The following is a 19,904-nucleotide window of genomic DNA, read 5'->3' as shown; positions in this document are numbered from 1 at the left end:
TGAGAGTAAGCAGCGCATGATAATTCATTATATTGAAAAATCTTCTGGTTCTTCAATGGGGTGTCCATTTGAATTCTCAATAATTCTCCTCATCATTATAGATCTTGAATGACCCAATCGGAAATGTCAAATTGTAGATATGTCTGGATTCATGAACTTCAAGATCATTCTTGCATATGTTTCAATTATTCGTATATGAGTATAATACAATCCAAAAGATAAAATAGACAACTCTTCCAATATAGTTTTTCATTTGAGGCAGTAGATATGATATATAGATATTCCACATTATTCTTACTATCAGTCTAAATGTGATAACCATTGCAACACATATCTTTAAAACTTAAAAGATTTCTCTTTGATTAACTAGATAACAATACATTGTCAATTATAAATTTTGTTCCTCTAGGCAAAATAATATTTACTTTTCCAAAACCTTCGATCAAATTTGTAGAAATGATATTGTATTTACTTTTGCTTTAAGCATTGTTAATTTGGAAAAATATTTTTTATTTATAAGTATTGTGTATGCAGTTGCATTGTCTGCCATACATAGATCTTCTTTACTCATTTTTTAAACAACCAACATATGAAAATGATCCATGTTTCTTCATTAAAAGAAAATAATTACAATAAGAAAAACAACACTTAAAATATACAAAAGTTACTAAAAAAAAATATGAAGATATATATAAAAAAAAACAATAACATTAAGTCTATATTCTTAAAATCAAAAGAAGCACTTGATGTTTCATCAATTGTGCCAATCTTCTCTTCAGGAGATTCAAAAAAATCTACCACATCTAAATTTGTCATATGGGATGGGTCAAATATGTCATTATCTTGTTATTCAAAATTTGCTTCCACATTTTTTTCTTTTTCCTTTAGGGAGGCTTGATAGAGGTCAACTAAATGTTTTGACATACAACATGTATGTGACCAATGCCCAGTCATTTTGCATCAGAAGCATTTATTTTCAACCCCTTTTGAATTCTTATCTTGTGGAGCTTTTTCTTTGTGATCATCATTTGATTATTTTGAAAATTGAATGATTAAAACGACTATCATGAAAATAATTATTATTTCTTCATTTGTCACGGTCTCGACCTCGACCGCGACTATGACCTCGACCAGGATTATTATTAAAATTCACAACATTCACTTCAGAGAATGGTGTCGTTCCGATTGGTCGAGATTCATGATTTTTATCAATAACTCATTATTTTGTTCGACAATGAGAAGACATGAAATTAATTCAGAATAATGTTTAAAACCTTTCTCTCAATATTGCTGCTGCAAGAGTATATTCGAGACATGAAATGTAGAAAATGATCTAACATATCGGCATGAACAATTTTCTCTCCGCATATTAACAAATTTGAACTGATTTTAAATAATGCGGACTTGTAATCATTTACTGATTTGAAATCTTGTAGCCTCAAGTGCATCCACTCATAACGAGTTTTAGGAAGAACATTTTTTTTTTATGATCATACCTCTCTTTTAAATTTTTCCACAAGATACGGGGATCTTTTATTGTAAGATACTCCATTTTCAATCCTTCGTGGAGATGATGACGAAGGAAAATCATAGTTTTTGCTTTGTCCTAACTGGATGTCGTATTTCCTTCTTTAATAGTCTCCCCAAGATTCATAGCATCCAAGTGGATTTTGACATCAAAATACCCATGACAAATAATTATTGTCCTTAATATTAAAAGCGACAAATTCTAATTTTGTGAGATTTGTCATGATAGCACTATCATAAAATATTGTACTTATCTTAGAAATATAATAGATATTGAATATGCAAAGTAATATTAAATTCGTTAATTATAACGAAGAGAGAACAATCGACACAAAAAACGACAGGAACTCGTACTGATAACGTGTTGTGAATTTGAGGAGCACAACGAGAACACAGATATAGGGAAAATATAATATAATAGTATTAAATATATATAATATAATATAATATAATATAAAATAACTAAAAACATAAAATGACTAAAATTATAAAATTGGATAATATGAAAATTAGTGTGGAATTTGAAGTGGAATTCTCACCAATGTATGTGATTTTAAGATCCACCAAATGCAGCAAAGTGACAAGTAGGATGTGAGTTTACATTGACACCAAACATGAATAATTACAAGATACATGGACAACATGAAGAATGAAACATGGCTTTGGGACAGTAAGCCATAAACATCTATTTATATTATAATATTCATAATAATTTGTATTTAGTGGCAAAGTAAGACTAGAAGATTAATGGTTTGGTTTGGGGCCGACATGTCGCTCAAAAACAAAATAAATAAATTGATACGCTCATTCGTACGTTGATGGTGATAGCAGCGTATGTAATGCGAGTATTTTATTCCTCGGATTTACGCACACCAAAATTATAATGATTTTAAATAGACATTATTATGATTATTACATTAAAAATCAATTCAAAGTGAAAGTGGCCCCAAAAAGCTGAGGCTTTTAAAGGAGCTTTTCGAGAAAAAGAAAAGAGTTTCTTGTTCAAATTGTGTTTGCTGTTTGCTTTGTTAATCTTTCCTTGCAAACCTAAGGTGGGAAATGTCATCGCCTCTTCTCTTTTCTTTTTCTTTTTCTTTTCTTTTTTACAACCCGCGTCTTGTTTGTTTTGTAATTTTCTTTCTTTCTTTCTTTTCTAGATTATCTCACACACCACATTACATGTTACAAACAATAATGTTATGAAAATTCTAAGAACATCAGAGTAAACACACATTGTAAGGCAACAAAAGAAAATACAAGATTTGGTAACCTAGTTCCATACAATACCATTTATATCTGGGGATAGTATATCTAGGAAATATACTTTCACTAATACAAATTCAAGCAATACAAGGTTATACTATAAATGACGATTACAGTGACACACAAATAACCTAACTTAGTGAATGAACACTCAGACCCCCCTAATTGTAAGACTTCCCCTCAATAAAAACTTCTATCATTTCAACTTCAAATGAAAACTACTTCACTTTGAATATTTAAGCTCCTCCTAAATATGAGAATTTCTTCATAAGATGCAGTAGATGTTACAGTACGATCCAGAGAACCTCCCAAAATTGACAATTAGTAAAAAATTTACAATCACAAAGATTGATACACACTTGTGGTTTACAATGAAAACACAAGACAATGACACAATTCTTTTTCAAAAGCGGCAGCTCCAAAGGGGCAAAGCTCTTAAATATGCACAACAGAAAAGGAGAATTAGAATCATACCATAATATGTTGAGCTCATAGAAGGAAAAAAAAATCGTTAAGAATAAACAACTATAATTTTCCCAATAAGCAAAGGATTTACAAAAGAATCAGTAATGTATGGGACAACTCATAAAACATCTCAATAGACAAAGATGATGAACAAGATTACCATAACAACCATACTTAAAAAAGTATAGGCAACACTAAAGCTCTAACATTTTTTAGGATTGTAAATTATAATTAAGGTAAACAATACCAAGTGGTCCTAAATTTGATCCTTAATCTTATAAAATTCTTAAATTTACTCCTAATGTATTAAAAAAAATCAAATTACGTCCTTCATTTAAATAAATTAGTTAATTTAAAATTAAAATTTTATTTTATTTAACGGCATGTCAAGAACATGTTAATTGAAAAAAATTATTGTGTGAGTTAAATTTTATTCTCATGATAGATTAGACGTCTCATGTGTAAATCAACATTAGAGTAATATGTTCACATATTTAATAAATAGTTAATAAAGAATAATATCATGATATACCAACAACTTTTGAAATTTTTTTTAATTAAATGATCTAAATGAAAACGAGTAAATTGATGGTTTATAAAAGATTAGAGAGAATTTTGTTTCCTATTAGCCTCCCAAGCTATCAGTAAAACTAATTAATTTGTAATTAATGACAAGACCAAGTTTTCCATACTACTAAATAATTTACTCAATAATAATTTTATAAAATAAAATTCTAGAATGGTCTTTTAACATCTTTCTAGAAGCAAAAGATAAAAAGACCATGATGAGCCCACTTTATGGATGTAGAAAAAAATTAAATTATTGGATTAATGGTTGGAAATTTCAAACTTGCTTTTTGGCTGTCGTTGGTTTTTCAACTCTTTAAGCTTAAACATCAAAAAGTAGGGTTTTGACATTTTACTCTCTTCCAACTCCATTGCTTAGCCAAGTTGTAGTCTCGTGTGAATTTGTGGAAACTCTTTTCAAAACTATTTTGTATTTGTTTTCACTTTTACAGAGGTTACGTATATATGGCAAAAGCTCACAACTTTATTTAAAAAAAGAAAAAAAAAATTAGAGACAAATTAATAAACAAGGCAAAACGAAGCAAATTAAAAGATATACATATTACACAACAATGATTAATAAATGGTTTATATACACAACATAATATTTCATGGTGTGTTATCAAGGGCGTAGCTCAACTGGTTGTGTTATATTCATCTTAACAGTCATATGCAAACAACATGTTTAGCCCCACCTTAATAAAGACATCTTTGATCATATATTTCCAACTCGTACCTCAAACTCACTTCTATACATTCAATTATTCTACCCCTATATTGAAAGTAAACCAACATGTGATAGCACGATGACGTAGACTTACATACGAATACTTATATAATCTAGTGGCACAGTCATGTCTTCGAGTTTCTTATAAATAGGCTAACTCATGCTCCAAATACATGATATTCCTTTTATAAGCTCGATTTAACACCAATTAAGTATTAATTATGTATGGAGCAAGCACTGCCGATAATAATAGAGAAATCAGGTAAAATAGACTCAACTTTAATTTAGGGTATATTTTAAAAAATATCTCAAATAACTTTTTTTTTTTTATTCATGGATTTTCACATTTTTATTATTTTAATCTTACCCAAATATCCTTATCACAATCAGTTATTAATATTGTTTTTTATTATTAATTTGGAAGTTTTGAATGTTGTTATTATGCAATGATTTATTATGAATACGGTAGGTTTGAGAAGTAGCATACATGGGCATTGTTTTTTTTTAAAAAAAAAAGAAAAAACTCAGTTGGAAAATTCCAAGCACATTATTTTCTTTTTAGATCTTATTTTCCAGTGGGAAAATGATAAAAATTGCAATGTTGGAAGGTTATTATAGTAATTATGTTATGTATTTTAAAATATATGAAAATTTGTCCAACTCAACTACCTTTGATTGGTACTTCAAAGAAAAAAAGAAAAAAAAAAAATCCCTTTGATTGGATTCCAGCCGGGCTCCCTTGATTTAATTCAACATCAAGAAGAGCATGTAATTAAGTGAATGTAGATTCATGGCTGCATAAAACAATAATTAACATTAAATAGAAATTAGGGTTTTGGAGGGTTTTTTAATTAGGTAAAGAATTCAGCCAATCTTTACATGTTAGTGGGTAGATGGGGGAAAGGAGAGGAAAGGCCTTTGCATTAATCAAATATTTGAGCTTTTACGAAAGCCACAACTTTCCCTTTAAAATTTTCACGCTTTTCCATTTCAGCTGAGCCAGAGAAAGTTGCAATTAGCTCAAGGTTTTCAATAAGCGTACCGCAACGTTGGGGCCACCCACCTTGTTTTCTTACCATTTTTTTCTTTATTCTTATTTTTTTTTTAAGGTACAATCATAAATATAACAATCAGATATAAAGATATTAACAAATATAGTACAATGTAAAAAAACTTGCAGAAATAGCAAAAGTTAAATTCAGCTCTCGAAGTTTGTCAATGATAGACTATATTATTGATAAGAATCTGCCATGAATAAGAGTTTATCACCAAAAAGCTCTATCACCGATACATTTTGCAATATTTGTAATTATTTAGGAATGTTGTTAACACTTAATTTTTAACTAAAAAAGTGCTATCAATTGATTACAATTACTGTTGGAATTTGTGTCCTAAATCTCTCGTATTCTCGCAATTTCTAAATATTATATAAACAAATTGTTATTAACAAAATAAATGTGATTTTCTGAGCATATACTCCATCTAATAAATTAAGATCCTAGGTTATTTTATGTAATATAAACATGTATGTAAGACATACGAGTGGATCATGTTTAACTTATAATCTAAACGGTCTGTAGTAGATGGATAAGACTGGGTACCTTATCTTGGTGATACTACAGATACTACCCGCTTTGTAGATGTTACAAGTGTTGTAAAGTGCTACAAATGATCCCTAATAATTTATGTGGAGACATGTGAGCAGAGGTATCATATACAAAGAGTTTGTATAAGATCGGACCACGAAATGATTGGTCTCGTTATATAACGCCGTTAATAATAGAGACTTACATTTCACCAGGATGACCATAGATAACATGACCTAAATCCTGAGTGAGTTGTGAAATCCTGCCTATGAAGGCAATCCTTTGATTTGTATGGGTGAAAGTGGCCAAATCACCAACAAGCCTACCATTTTTTGGATTCTTCTGATTGGGGAGCTGGGAACACAACTATACAAGACATAATTCACTCCTTTCCCAACATCAGAGTAAATAGATAAATTGCTCTCTTATGGGCTGGTTTCGGGACTTGGACAATGTAGCGCCACACCCTCTCCTGGCCTGAGAGAGGTTTGGTCGTAGTTAGACTATAATTTATTGTTCATTAAAGGGATCATTGATACTTAAGGAATTAGATGTAACTACAAGGGCAAAACAGTAATTTTGGTCCAACTGTACTTACGAACAATTTGTGAAAGGTCATTGCACTGTTGATTGGTTATATCCAATGGACACAAAAATATATCTATAGTGCGAAAAGTGCATCTATCGATCATTAGTGGAGTGTCTGACAGTTAATGGATGTTGGGTATTAAAAAGTTTAGTTAATTATCTAAATATCATTGTAGTTTCAATCTACAGGTCCATAAGGTCCCCTTTATAGCTCAACATAGATTATAGAGAATTAATTTTGGATTAATTTGAATGGTTCAAATTAATTGAGGGAATTAATTATATATAATATAATATAATTAATCAAATTAATTATATGCGATATAATTAATATAATGTATTAAATATATTATAAGATAAAGTATTTTGAGAGGAATTAAATATTTGAATATAATTCAAATATTAGTTATATGGATGAGATTCATATAATTAAATTTAGTATAAATATGATTTATATTAAATGTCATGTAATGATGAGAGAAAATAAAACCATAAATTGATGATGATGATGATGATGATGATGATGATGATGATGATGATGAAGAAGGAGGTAGTTATTTTATATATATATATATATATATATATATTAAATTATTTTATTTTATGTTAATTTAATTAATGGGACCCTGATCTTTCTCAACCTGTATGTGGAAGTTTAGGTTTAGTTGATTCTTCCACAATTTGGACTTTTGACAGAGCTCTCTCTGTGGTTCTTTCTCCCTAAAAAAAGAAAAAACACATACAAAGAAGAAAGCTTCTTCTTCTTCCTCATCACATCCTTTCTCCCCTCTCTTGAATTCAAGCAAAGCAGACAACTCTTACTTGAATTCTCAATCCTAAGAGGATATAGAGGATTCTCAAGTGGTGATGTCTTAGTTTGGAGATCAAGATCTAGATCGAAGCGTTCGTTATTGTGGATCAAGGGAATTACGTGAAGGTGTTATTCAAAGGTAAGTATTTTTCTTCCCTATTCTTTATTTAATCAACATGCTATAATTTCAACTTTAAATGCATAATAGTCGTGTGTTTTTTTTTTTAAATTCTCTATTATGTAATTTTTTGAATTTGGGTCTAATCCTCGTTTTCGCTCACGAACCTTAACCGATTCCTTCAACTGGTACCAGAGCTGGGTTTTTGGGCCTAAATTTTTCCAAATTTTAAGAGTTAACTTTCTAGTTTAGTGGTGGGATTTAGCATTCTGTAAATTTTTCATGTTGATGAATGATTTTTTAATGTTTTGCAGTTATGGATGCTTCGGGGTTGGATTTTAGTTTATTGATTTTATTTTACAAATTTGGTTTTTAAGGGCCCATGTTTTGGGGCATTTAATCTCTATCAAGTCTGTATTTTAAATTCTTAAGTTGCTTATGTTGTTCCCGATGTCGATCTAGAGAAAACGATGCAAAAATCGAAAGCGTTTCGAAGAATTTCAAAACTGTACAGTGGGCGACTGTACAGTAGTGTCGCAACACTGCGATGCGGCAGATGAAGTCTTTTTTCAGTAGCATCATAATGCTAGGGCACAACATCACGATGCTCCAAGACAGAGAAGACACCGCGGTCCAGCTCCGGTTCGCACACAGTTCGTGGTTTGCTAGTCCGCTTCAATCTTGAATTCTTCGAATCGGGTGGTTTGGGTTATTCTGGACCAGTTCGTGGCTGGTTAGAACAGTACATGGTCCAGTTCGAGCAGATCAAGGCCCAATTCACCTGTTTCGCACCGGATGACTATTTATTATTGTCATAATTAGTTTTTGATCAATTAAATTAATATAAATGTTATATTAATTTAAATAATAGCTTTAAGAGCCAATCCCGGTCCATAATTACTGTTTAAATTATGTATGTGATGTATGATTTAAATTTTGATATAATTTGCCATAATTGTTAGAGTTAAATCTCGTAGGGTTCTATAGTTTATAATTGTAATGTACAAACATCTTATTTATTTAATAAAATATATGATGTTTTATTTCAATTTTAGTTGCATTAACCACAATCCATTGAACCAACATCCAATGTGTCATCTGTAGCTTAAACATGTCTGTAGAGACATACAAGTGGATCATGTTTAAGTGATAACCTACATGGTTTGTAGTAAATGGATAAGGATAGATACCTTATCCTAGTGACATTACAAGTATGACCCACTTTGTAGATGCTACAATTGTTGTAAAGTGCTACAAATGATATGAACCTCATCATTCATGTGGAGACATGTGAGTGAGGATATTCTATACAAAGAGTTTGTATAAGATAGAACCACAAAATGATTAGTCTCATTATATGTCACCGTTCATAATAGAACTTATATTTCACTAAGATGACCATAGGTGACATGACCTCAATTCTGAGTGAGTTGTGAACTCCTGCCTATGAAAGCGATCCTTTGATTTGTATGGGTGAGAGTGGCCAGATCGCCGACTCAACAAGCCTACCATTTTTGGGATTCTTCTGATTGGAGAGCTAGGAACATAGTTACACAAGATGGAATTTACTCCTTCTCCAATGTCGGGATAAGTAGATAAATTCTCCATTAAGGATTGATTCTGGGGCTTGGATAATGTGGCGTTGCTCTGTATCCTGGCCCAAGAAGAATTTGGTCATAGTTGGACTATGATTTATTGTTCATTAGTGGGATCAGTGGTACTTAAGAAGTTAGATGTAACTACAGAGGTAACCTGACAATTTTGGCCCAGCTGTACCTACGAGCTATTTGTGAAGGGTCATCGTAGTGTTGATTGGTTATCTCCAATAGATACATAAATATATTTGTCGTGTGAAGTGTGCAACTATCAATCTTTTGTGGAGTGTCTGACAGTTAACGGATAGTGAATAATTTAATTAAAGGAGTTTAATTAATTATTCACGTACTGTTAGAGCTTCAAGCTACAGGTCCATGAGGTCCCCTCTCTGTAGCTCAACAAGAATTAATGAGAATCAATTTTTGGATTAATTTAAATTATTTAAACTAATTGAGAAAATTAATTATATGTGATATAATTAATTCTACTTAATTATATATGTTCGGGTTAAAGTATGTGTCGTTAATTCTATCAACCCAAAACAAATGAAATTTATTATACCTCTAACTACAACTAGAACTAACATGTAGTAATAGTGGAAGTAAGAGGTCGATCCCAAGATAACCGTAAATAATTGGCCTAAAAATTGACTATTTGAATTCCTAAATGCAAAAGATTAAATAGGGGGTTTTGTTTGTTTTAAGAACTAAAAGAAATTAATTAAGCAAAAGACAAGAATTGATATAGAAAATTTATTGATGAGATAGATAAGAAAGAGATTGTGAGATAAAATCCAATAGAAAGGAAATCTCGGGGATTTATATAACAAGGCAAATACTATCATTGACTTAATAAGAAATCATGCAATTAGATTATTCAATAGTTCATTAAAAATAAATTTCTAGTGCCCTAATTAGCTAATTTCACATTTAACTCTAATCTAGGTCTTAATTGCTTCTTAAAGACATTTCACAACTAATCCTTAAATTGCATTGAACTCGTGGGTTTTCTTAACTATTCCAATATTGAAATAAAAAAACTGAAAATTCAAGATTGACTACATGAATGTTCTAAATTAATAGATTCTTTCAAGAAAAGAGGAAAAGAAGTCCACATTTTCTATCAAGACTACTAATTCTTGCAACTACAATTACAATTTTTGTTATAGAACCATGTAATTTTTGCATAGAAAAATTGATTAATCTTGATTCATCAATTCAATCTTAATCAATTTTATTCTAAATCTCAGCAAAAACATTCAAAAGAAAGTAATTACATGAAATAAAATTCAAGAAAATGCCTAATTACATAGTACCCCAAGAAAAAGATTTACCTACTCATGGAGGTTGATGTTCTTTAAGCATTCCATTGATAGTTACATGTTGATAAAAGTCTGAGTACAAATCGACTCAATCTCACAGAAAAAACTACAAGAATCGCTCTTGGAAATCGAAACATCTCTCTAAAAAAATGGGTTTTTCTACTTCTAAGTTTTTGTTTCAAGAAAATGATTGATTTTCTCAGAAAATGATTTCTCTCTCTGTCTTCTGAAGAACTGAACTCATTTATCCCAATAGAAAATCATCGCGAAGCACAAGGATAGGTCGCGTCAAAATTCGAAAAGAAGAACGAGTTCGTTGAGTTTTTCTGTTTAATACTCGTTCCTCGACACTCGTCAGTCAATACTCGATCCTCGACACTCTGAATGCTCTTTACTTGATTGCCTTAACTCAATGGAAAATGAGCAAAATGAAACTCGATGACTCGATGGAAGATGGTTGAATACTCTATAGTCTTTTCTTGATGCTATTTGACAGTAATCTGCTAAATGCTCGATGGTTGATGATCCAACAACCTTACTCGATGCTCTCCTGGGTGTTTACCCGATTCTCTTCAATTTGTTGATTTTCTTGGTCATTTTTAGTCTTCTTGGCACAATTTTCTTGTAATGACTCCAAAATGCTTCGAGGATCGTTTAATCCTACAAAAATAGCAATTAAAGCAAATAATCAACACAATTTTGAAGGAATTAACACAGAAAATATACAACCTTTAAAAACCTAATAATACATGATATAATTACTATAATGTATTTGATACATTATTTGGGAGGAAATAAATATTTGAACTTGGTTCAAATATTAATTATGTGAATTTGATTCATTTAATTAAGTTTATTATAAATAGGATTTATATTAAATATCATGCATTGTTGAGAGAATGAAAACTATATGTTATATTATATTTGATTCAATATTAAGCTATAGGTTATGTGTTATATTAGATATAACATATAGTTTAATATATATCATTTGATAAGGTAGTTATCATATATTTATATGTTAAATTATTTTAATTTATTTTGAAAATGGTTTTGGGAGGGAGTTGTAACTTCTTCCCCTTATTTCTCTTTATTTTAGTGCATGTGTGGGTGTAGTGCTCAATAGACTTACAGAATTTCCGAAAAGAGATAGAAGTTTCTCCCTTGTAATCATGTAAAAGGATCTCCACTGCCTGCTAGCTCCAGTTACCGTTTTACCCCTGTGAGAGCTCTTGTAAAGAGCTATCTTATTAGTACTAATTCCCCCAATTATACTTCAATATTTTGCTTAAAATGTTTGTTTTATAGGTAAATTCCAATCCTGACACAAATGGAGTTTTTTTTTAAGAATTTGGAGCTAAATCGAGCCAAATGAACCCAAAGAATCACCTTAGAAGAAGAGCCAAGAAAAATTACCACTTTGCCCCTTTAAAGGTACAAGTCAAGAAGCTTCAGTAATGTTCGGAGCGTCGCAACGCTCCCCACAACACTAAGCTCAACGCTATCTTGACGCTGAAGGACAACCTACACCATTTTGCTGCAAAACAGGGCAGCATCGCAACGCTCTACGTAGCGTTGTAACGCTCTGCAAGTCAACGGAAAAATAAAAACGCATGTGCGTGCCTGTGCAACGCAGCGTTGGACTTCTCATTCGCAGCTCACTACGCTGTGACCCTCTTCGAAACAAAAAGGCTTCAGTTCAGACTTAATAGCAAGGAGAAAATTCATTTTTTTTTTGTTGACAGAAAGAGTTTAGATCGAAATTAGAGAGAATTTGATGAACTTACTTTTATCTTGAGGGAATTTCTTGTAAAATTGACAATTTCCAAGTGAATTGTTTCATGGATTTCATCATATCTTCAAGGATTTCTTTCAAGATTTCTCAACTTTATGGCTAGGTAATTGTATTTCTTGGGAAATCTTAATTCTAAGTTTAAATTCTTGAGTTATTTTGTATATTTTCCTGAAATTTCTGCATTCTTGAATATTATTGGGTTGAATTTGATAGAAATTAATGGAGGATAATTGATGCTTTGATTCCATTGAATTCTTGTATGTAATTCTTGCTTGGCACTATTGCATAATGGTGAGATATGTTACAAAATTAAGTTTTCTTGTGTTAATTAGGACTTTTTCTGAATTTAACTCTTGAATTTCTTAATTTAGAATATTCATTTCAATCATTCTTGAAATTTACTATAATGTGTTTCTTGAATGTCATAATCATGATAACCCATGTCTTTAAAGCAATCTAAGAAAAGAACATGATAAATGCTATATGGAAGTGTTTTTTACTTAGATTACGACTAATTGATATGATTCATGTTAATTGACTATATAGGTCTTTAAATCCCTTATTGGATTATGGGATGTTGAGTTTTCAAGTAATTGTTCAAGAACAATGATAGGATAAAACCTAGTAACAAGATTTTCCAAGAATCTTTTTTATCAATTATTCTTTTTTTTTTTAAAAAAAAAAACAGTAAGATTGAGTTACAAATTGCTTCCATCTTCATTTTAGTTAGTTTTAAATTTTTTTACAAACAATCACACCCGTCCCCCCCCCCCCCCCCCCCCCAATTGCTATCTTTTTTAATTCAAAGGTTATTTTTGGCCAATTAATAGAGGTTCCCTTGTGATCAACCTCCTACTTCCACTTTAACTACGTAATAGTTTTAGTAGTTGTTTAAGCACTATAAATTTCATTTGTCTAGGTAAGATAGAATTAACGATACCTATTTTGCACCGATCAAATTGGTGTTGTTGTTGGGAACCATGTAATTGCCATTTTAGAATCTTTGAATTCCTTTTTTTAAGAAGAAAAGTAATAAAAATATAAAAGTAAAAAACAAAAATAGTCAGTTTGATTAAACTTTTCTTTTGTGCATGACTCGCTTTTCATGGAGTGTGCTTTGTGATTTTGTTGTAGATATTTATCGTGAGGAGAGAAGACTACGAAAGGAATGAATAAGAAGAGAAGAAGGAGAATTTGAAGAATCAAGTTAAGAAGAGGAACCAACACAAACAAACACTATAGGTGAAGCAAGGGAGCAAACATTAAGAAAGCTTGCTGAACCGGATTACACTCAACAACCATTATGTATAGTATATCCGAAGACTACAGTACCTTTTGAATTGAATCCGGTTTAGTTCATTTTTTACCCAATTTTCGAGGTAATCCAGGGGAGGACCTACATAAACTCATGAAAGAATTCCATTTGGTATGTGATGGTATGCGCCCACACGGGGTAACGTAAGAAGAAATTAATCTTAGGGTCTTTCCCTTCTCTTTGAAGGATATGACCAAAGATTGGTTGTACTACTTTCCGACAGGATCAATTACCACATGGAATGGTCATAAGAAAAAATTTTTAGAAAAAAATTTCCCTGCAAAGCTAATATTATTAGTAAAGAAATATATGGAATAAAGCAATTGGTAGAAGAGTCCCTATATGAGCATTGGAACAAGTATAAGTAACTTTGTGCTTTCTTTCCCCATCATCAAATTTCTAAACAATACCTTATCCAGTATTTCTATTCAGAATTGCTTCCATCTGAGAGGAACAATATTGATGTGGCCACCGGTGGAGCTCTAGCTGACAAAATGACCACTGAGGCTAGTGAGCTAATATCAACCATGGCGAAAAATTTACAGAATTTTGGATCAAGGACTCTCGAATACGATGTTGTTCAAGCTAAAGAGGTTAGTGAGTTGAGAACTCAAGTATCTAATCTAGTTTCCCTTTTTACTTAGGTTGCTTAAGGAGGACTACCTCAAATTAAAACGTCTGGAGCATATGGTGTGGTTGGTTGGGGTTGATGCCCTAAAGTCTCGTGTCCTATAGTTTGTAAACTGTTTGTACGAATGCTAGTGATGTATAATATATGATATTTACTTCACTTCTTGATTTTGTTTATCTGGATGATTTATTTGCTTTACCACAAACCAATAAACTAAAATCCCTAGTTGTTTTCATGTAACTTAAGTATGTATGTGGTGGTATACAAGTGGATCATGTCTTAAGAGATAACCAAAATGGTTTGTAGTATATAGATATAGGAGGAAAACCTTATCCTAGTAACGCTACTGATGCGGCCTACTTTATGGAATAGTTACAAGTGTTATGACTTGTCACAGATGGCCTGATCCTGATCATTTATTTAGGGGATATGCGAGTGTGGGCGTCCTAGTTTGTATAATACCTGACCACGAAGTGTTAACGTCTCATTATATAACATCGTTCATGACAGAGACTTCATTTCACTAGGATGGCCACATGTAACATGACCTCAATCCTGAGTGAGTTGGGAACTCCTGCCATTGAGGGTGGTCCTTTGATTTTCATGGGTGTGAGTAGCCAGGCTGCCGACTCAAACCTACCAATTTGGGGATCGTCTGATTTGGGAGCTGGGAACTCAGCTACACAAGATGGAATTCACTCCTTCCCCGAAGTAGAAGTAAGTAGATAGATAACTTCCTTAAGAGTTGATTCCAGGGCTTGAACAATGTGGCGCTATACACCTTCTCATAGTCCAAGAGGTGTTCACACATAGTTGGACTATATTGTATTGTTCATTAGAGGGATCATTGGTACTTAAGGAATGAGATGTAACTATAGGGGCAAAACAGTAAATTGCCCCAACTGTACTTGGGAGTATCGAAGGGTTATCGTACTCATGATTGGTTATATTCGATGGACACATAAATATATCTGTGGTAAGAAGAGTTCAGTTGTCGGTCTTTAGTGAAATATCTTGCAGTTAACGGATGGTGGATCTCGTGGCTAAAAGATCCCCTTGGTAGCTTGGATAAAAGTTGAGAATCAGTTTTTAGGTCAGTTTGAAATGTTCAAATGGACAAGAGGGAGTTCGATTATATATGATATAATTGAACTCGTTAATTATATATGATATGATTGACTAAATGTATGAGATACATTATTTTGGAGGAAATTGGATATAAATATAATTTATATCAAGAAGAGGAGAAAACACTATAGTTGATATATGACATCAAACTATAAGTTATGAATATGATATGATTATATTTATTAATTTAATAATTAGGTGGTTATGAGATAATTGGCCGAAGTTGTCTCTGAATTCGTGTGATAGTGAGAAGTTCAGTTCAATTTTAATAACTGAAGAATAAAATGAAAATAGTTTTCATTTTGCACAAGAGACGCATAATCACTCATGGTGTTATAAGTATTGTATTGCTTAGTGTTGAGAGCCTATACGATGGCGCCCACTTCCTAAACGATCACACACCTACGCTTTTCTAAACGATCGCTTACCTCTTCCTAAACGATCACTTAGCGTTTGAGGGTATCTAAACGATCGCTTAGCTTTTACTACACAATTGTGTACCCGCTCTAAATGATCAAGCACCCGACTATACGATAGTCTTCCTTTTCTCCCACTTGCTTGTTCGTAGTACACGATAGCCTTTCCCCCTCCCATCTACCAATTCCATCAAAGCCCACCCTTTAGATTCTCACTCCGAGAATACTGAGGACTTCGAGTGGTGGTGTCGTCCCCATTGCCTGTTGTTCGTGCACTGCTGTTCATGTAGACAACCATGGTGTTGCTGGGCGATCACTTGCTGGACGAGAAAGAGCGAGAGGAGTTCGTTCACGGAGAAACCAAATTTTTTTAAGAAAGTCTTCAATTGGTACATTCTTTCGGTCTTTTGTTTTTACATTTTAAAGCATGTCAGTAATTTAGCATTAACAATGCATATCTGTATGTTTGAATGTATATGTGTAAATTCTGTCCCAATGAATTGGAAAGATCCGATTTCGCTCATAGATACTCTTTCATAAGAGTTCCTTAAATTGGTATCAGAGTTAGGTTTCTGATATTTCAATTTCATTGATGCAAAGAATTATATTTACATTCTCGGTGGGTGCAACATGTCTACTCTCTATTTTAATTGTTAATTCGTTTGTGGATGTGTGGATTAATGGAGTTTTCTGGGATGAAACCTCAATTTGTTAAATTCTTTTACATTTCCAGTTAATTGTAAAGGCCTCTGCGTTTTTGGGCATAATTAATTCTATAAGTCTGTAATTTCAAAGTTAGTTTGAGTTTTGAGTCGTTCGTGAAGAAGTTCGAAGCAAGGGTTGTTGTTCTTCGAGGAAAAAGACGATTAAGTGTTGGTCGAATCGTGTAGACGATGGGGTAGACGATCGCTGAGTCTCGAATGTTCGGGTGTCGTTTAACGCGCGCACGCACTAGATGATCGTGTAGCTCAGCAAGCCTCATCGCTTAGTTACTAACTATATGATCGCGGAGTAAAGGCGGGGTAAATCGTTTACTTTTTCACATGTTAAGTGATCGTCTAGACTATCAGGCTTCGCAACTTCGTTGTCGTCTAAGTGATCGTTTAGCTTTTTGCGCTATCGTCTAGTGTGCACTACACGATCATTTACCTGGAGGCGCTTACTAAACGATGGAGCTTCGCCCGACGGTTCAAGACCCAGTTCGCCAGTGAACCGGTTTGCTCAATGGAAAAATGTAATGGATAGAATTTTTAATTCCGATTTTGTATTGGTTCATCCCGGTCCATTAATTTTTGGTTTAATACATGAGATTTATGTTTATTTATATGTCGTATGGTATGCACATATAGAAAAATCCCACCTTAAGTTATGCATTGGTCATGCATCATCTCTTTTTTATAAATGTTATGATTTAAAGAAGCATGATTTAAATTACGTAAGAGCATGCTCATGCATTATATAATATAAGAGTTATATTTATGCATGTATGAAGCTACACTTTCTTGTTTCTTGTCTTGAGAATAGTATAGGTTTTGATTGATGGTGTTCATTGGGTTGATTTCCAATATACATGCAGAAGAGTTCGTGTTGTTCTTGACTTTTGGAGAGGATTTACGAGAAGATGGAAAGTCTTCAAGGATATGTAATTTCTTCTTCCTTTCCTCTCAATTAGAAAGCATGCTTATAGTTATTTAACAATGTTTATTCTTTGTAATTCTATATGAATTTCTCTGAATTTTCATTATTTCAATTTGAAATTCAATTTCATGTCGTTCATGCACTTCGCAAAGGAATTTCATTCCTTTAGAATGTCAGGGAATTGAGACAGCAAAATTCCAAAGAATAACTGTGGAAGACAAAGAGGAAGTTTGATTGAAAAGGAGTCAACATGCTGAAGTATCTAATTATACATAACACACTAAAGTAAGACTGGGTCCTAATGTGATAAAGAAGACTGGCAAGAGAAGACTAGATCCATGGGTCGAAGAACACTAATTAGCATTACTAATCTAAGATGGGATTGCATATTTCAGGGTCGAAGAACACTAATTAGCATTACTAATCTAAAATGGGATTGCATATTTCATACTGAGGGTAAAGACAGATAATTCACCAAACTGAGGCCAAACAAAGCGAGTTTCTCCTATAAGCTCAAACACAAGATCTTAAGTGGATGGGTGAAGCGTCACAAGAGCAAAGGAATAATCACAACCAAGATAGGCATTGATAATCGCAGGAGAGATTGAAAAGCAGATTACCGTATTATGGACTTTATGATAATTAGAACTATTGAGATTGTTGAAAGAAGCTGGAAGATTAACAATAAATTCCCTCAACAACTGAGGATAAAAGGGACCAAGGTCCACAATAGTCTTAAGAAGTTTAGCAGGCTGAATTAGATCCATAATTTCAAGGTAGTATTTGGTCTAATTAGATAGAATTTTCTCATCAACAATAGCCGCGAAACCACATACTTTTCACTTTTGAAAATTCTCCTTACTATGAAGATATACCATCAAGGGAAACAATAGGTACATTAGAAAGAATTTTACGCCGACTAACTCTTGTGCGTGACTTGTCTTTAACAACAACAATGTCGTATTCAGAGCTTGATTCAGAGAGCTACTCAGAAGATTCTTAGTAAAAGTTAGTAACCTTCTTCTTGGAAGGGGTACCTTTCAAGCAAGTGCGAGTGGAAGAGCCACAATCAACAAACACATTCATAGAGGCACTTTCTTCAGCTTTCCCAAACAGGCAAAAGGAATCTTATCATAAAATAAATCTGACACAATCTCCTCAGAAAAACTAAAGACAGACACAGATATAACAACATCAGAATTAGCAGATGGGAACGAAAGCTCAACCTGGACGCCTTAAATTGGAGTAGAGACATTTGGAGAAGAGACAACGTGACTATGCATATAGGGAACAACTGAATCCCCCATGTTAAGAAGAATGTCAGTAAACCCTGGAATAACATCTGAATTTGTTGTAATGCCAGTAGAGAAAAACACAGGAGCAGAAACCGACTCAATAGAAGGATCAAGATTATCAGGTGGAAACTCAATGTGAACAACAATAGAAAGCAAAGTAGCCAACTTTTCCGAACCCACATCAACATGCATAGTCCATAGGCAAATTAGTCATATTGACACCAGGGACATGGGGAATAGGAACAGTACCTATATCTTCTTAGATAATAGAACTGAGGAAATATTGTCTTCAACAAGCGCCTCATTAGAAACAATAGAGACATGAGGGTCAACGAAAAAACTTGGTTGATTACAAACAACCTCAGAGGAAGAAGAATCTGAGATTATAGAAGCACCTACAATAGAAGCAACATGCACAAAAAAAAAAAGAGGATCGATCTCTTGCCTCATCAAGAGAGTAGTACTAACACTAGAAATATCACTTACAACATTTCTTTACACTAAGCACGGTTGTTTGAGGAATACACAATAAGCACGATTGCGCTTGTTAAATACACAATAAGCACAGCTGTTTGAGGAATATCCAAGAAAAATTCTTTCATCTGCTTTGGAATTTTATTTCTTCCTAGCATCTTGATAAGTGAGAATATAGAATATACTTCCAAACACATGAAAGTACTCAACATTTGGCTTACGTTCTTTTTAGATTTTGTAGTTTCTACTTAGAGTACCTGGGCGAATAGTAATTCAATTGTGAATGTGGCAAGCTATATTTAAAGCATTTGCTAAAAAATGCAAAGGAACACATTTAGCGTGGAACATTTTCCTAGTTGTTTCCTGGAGAGTGCAATTCTTCCTTTCAACTACACCATTCTACTAAGAGTTATAGGAGAGGAAAATTCATGTTGGATACCCCCAGCTTTACAAAAATTCTCAAATTGGGAGTTTTCAAACTCCTTACCATGATCAATCTTGATCCTTACAATTTGCACCTCTTGTTTTCACTGAAGTTGAAGACATAAGGTTTGACATACTTGAAATATATGTGATTTTTCTCTGATGAATCACGCCCATGCATACCAGAAAAATCATCAATACAACAAAGGTGTAACGTTTA

General features: G+C 32.8%; 1 long non-coding RNA gene across 1 annotated transcript; it reads left to right on the top strand.

Moving 5' to 3' along the window:
- Positions 1–7,366: 7,366 nt before the first annotated feature.
- LOC150033564 (uncharacterized) lies at positions 7,367–8,701 on the top strand. The gene is made up of 2 exons (XR_016532408.1): positions 7,367–7,673; positions 8,115–8,701. It is a non-coding gene; the product is annotated as an uncharacterized LOC150033564 (long non-coding RNA).
- Positions 8,702–19,904: the final 11,203 nt, after the last annotated feature.

The sequence above is a fragment of the Benincasa hispida genome, chromosome 9 (genome assembly GCF_027475165.1).
Source record: "Benincasa hispida cultivar pf3 chromosome 9, pf3_genome.v1.1, whole genome shotgun sequence".
Taxonomy (NCBI): Eukaryota; Viridiplantae; Streptophyta; class Magnoliopsida; order Cucurbitales; family Cucurbitaceae; genus Benincasa; species Benincasa hispida.
This window is presented reverse-complemented; position numbering and strand designations above follow the sequence as displayed.